General features: G+C 34.2%; 1 long non-coding RNA gene across 1 annotated transcript; it reads left to right on the top strand.

Moving 5' to 3' along the window:
* Positions 1-1,008: 1,008 nt before the first annotated feature.
* Positions 1,009-1,970, top strand: LOC149516386 (uncharacterized). The gene is made up of 2 exons (XR_016345957.1): positions 1,009-1,396; positions 1,567-1,970. It is a non-coding gene; the product is annotated as an uncharacterized LOC149516386 (long non-coding RNA).
* Positions 1,971-2,375: the final 405 nt, after the last annotated feature.

Genomic DNA, 2,375 nt, shown 5'->3' on the forward strand with positions numbered 1-2,375 from the left:
CATCTTTGGAGGTCTAAATTTACTTTTCGTAAGAAATTATGTTATGCATGCCATGCAAAATATTTTCGTGTTTATGCACACATTTTATTCTCATTCAAAAATTTTATTATTTTATTAATTTTATTAATTTTAATTAAAATTTTGAAGAAAAAAGGAATTTAATCATATTGAAGATTTTCTATAAATATTCCAATACGCTGGTAATATTTTACAAAAAATCTTCTCACCTAGAGATTTCTTAAAGCATCTCTACTCGGAATACTTTTAGAATCTCATCATTGGATTAAATTTATTTTCTTCTTATTTTTATTACTTATATTTTTTATTTATTAATCAATTTTTATTTATTATTTAAAAAAAAAAATCTTTACTGTATTGAAAATTTTTTATAAATACTCCAATACGCTGGTAGTACTTAAAAAAAATCTTCTCACCTAGAGATTTCGTAGGCATCACTACTCGGAATACCTTTGAATCTCATCATCGGATAAAAATTTCCTCTTCTCTTATTTTTTATTAGTTATATTTCAATTTATTAATCAATTTTTATTTATTATTTTTTTAAAAAAGAAAATCTTTACTGTATTGAAAATTTTTTTATAAATACTCCAATACGCTGGTAGTATTTTAAAAAAATCTTCTCACCTAGAGATTTCGTAGGCATCACTACTCGGAATACCTTTGAATCTCATCGTCGGATAAAAATTTCCTTTTTCTTTCATTTTTTTACTACTTTAGTATTATTATTAAATTTATTTTTTATGTTATTGTTTTTAAAGTTTATTCTAAAAAATAACATAATTATATAAAAAATTATTTAACCACAATTTCATTAATTAGTCTAACAAATATAGATATTTTAATATGCATAAATATTAATAAAATAATACTTAAAAAATAAGAAAAATTCAAAAAAAAAAAATTTTTTTTTTACCTGAACCGGACCGGTCAACGGTCCGGTCAACTCCTGGTTCGGTTCGACGGTTCGGTTCGGTCTGGTTGGTTCGGTCCGGCGGTTCAGTTCGATCTGGTTGGTTTGGTCCGGCGGTTCGGTTCGGTCCAGTCAGACCGGTCAGAGATGATAAAGGCAGCGGGTCGCGGGTCGGGTGCGCGGACCCCGGGTCGGGTCGCGGGTTGACGCGCGGATCCTCCTTGGCTGAAACGGCGTCGTTTTGGGTCTTTATCTAAACGACGTCGTTTTGAGATTTTGCTTTACTATATATAGCTGAAGATTTTTTTTTTGGTTCATTTGGCTTCTGTTTCAGAAAAAAAAGGGAGAGAGGGAGAGAGAGAGCTCTGGGGGAGAGGTCGTCGGTCGGTTGCCGGAGCACCGTGCCGGCCGTCGTCTGGCTCGCCGCCGGCAGTCTTGGACGGTGGTTTCCGATGACCGAGAAAGGTGAAAATTCTTCTGGAAGTTCTCTTCGACGCGATCTTTCCAGATTCGGTGTCCTTTTTACCGGAAACAGCCCTGATCGACGTAGATCGGGGCTCAAAGTTTCGGTCTCTCTTTTTTTCTTTTTTCTTTTTTTTCTTTGAATCTGCTGATCTCTCTCTTTTTTTTTTCAGGTGGCTTTCTGGCGCTGGGTTCCCCGTTCCAGGGGACTGTTGTTTTTTTTTTTTTGTGTGTTTTTGCAGAATTTTTTTTTACAGAAGCTGCCTTCTTCTTTTCTTTTTTTTTCGTTTCTTCCTTTAGTCTAGTTTACAAGCTCTATTTATAGAGCTTGTTGGGATTCAAATCTCAGATTTTCTAGGATTCGAATCTCATTTTTCAACTGAAAAATCATACCTACCGTCCGTGATTGGTGGCTTGTCGGGAGGTTGATCGGGTAGTTGGTCGGACCAGTTCGGCGCCGTACCAACCCCTTGACTTTTGTTTTATTTCTGTTTCTTTTGTTTGTTTATTTTTTGTTTTTTTGTTTGTTTTGTTAAATATTATTATTATTAAAATAAAACAGTAGATCCGGACAAAACCGGTGTCTACAGCTGCCCCTCTTTGCACATTACTGAGAATCAGGAATAGGGCAAAGACAAAGACAACGATTTTGTCCGAAGATAAATCATGATTTGATTTTTTTTTTTTTTTTTTATTTTTGAAAGGGCTCCTCTCAGCAGAGGTTCAACAACTTTAAAATCTCATCTGAAAATCTTATTTGAAAAAGCTCCTCTCAACAGAGGCTCCACAACTTTAAAATTTTCATCTTGTAAAAGCTCCTCTGTTCTCAGCAGAGGCTCAACAACTTTAAAATCTCATCTGAAAATCTTATTTGAAAAAACTCCTCTCAACAAAGGCTCCACAACTTTAAAATTTTCATCTTGAAAAAGCTCCTCTCAGCAGAGGCTCAACAACTTTAAAAAAATCTTATCTGAAAAAGCTC

This window comes from Durio zibethinus, chromosome 10, assembly GCF_047325235.1.
Source record: "Durio zibethinus cultivar Kanyao isolate XHJ-2024 chromosome 10, ASM4732523v1, whole genome shotgun sequence".
NCBI classification, from domain to species: domain Eukaryota; kingdom Viridiplantae; phylum Streptophyta; class Magnoliopsida; order Malvales; family Malvaceae; genus Durio; species Durio zibethinus.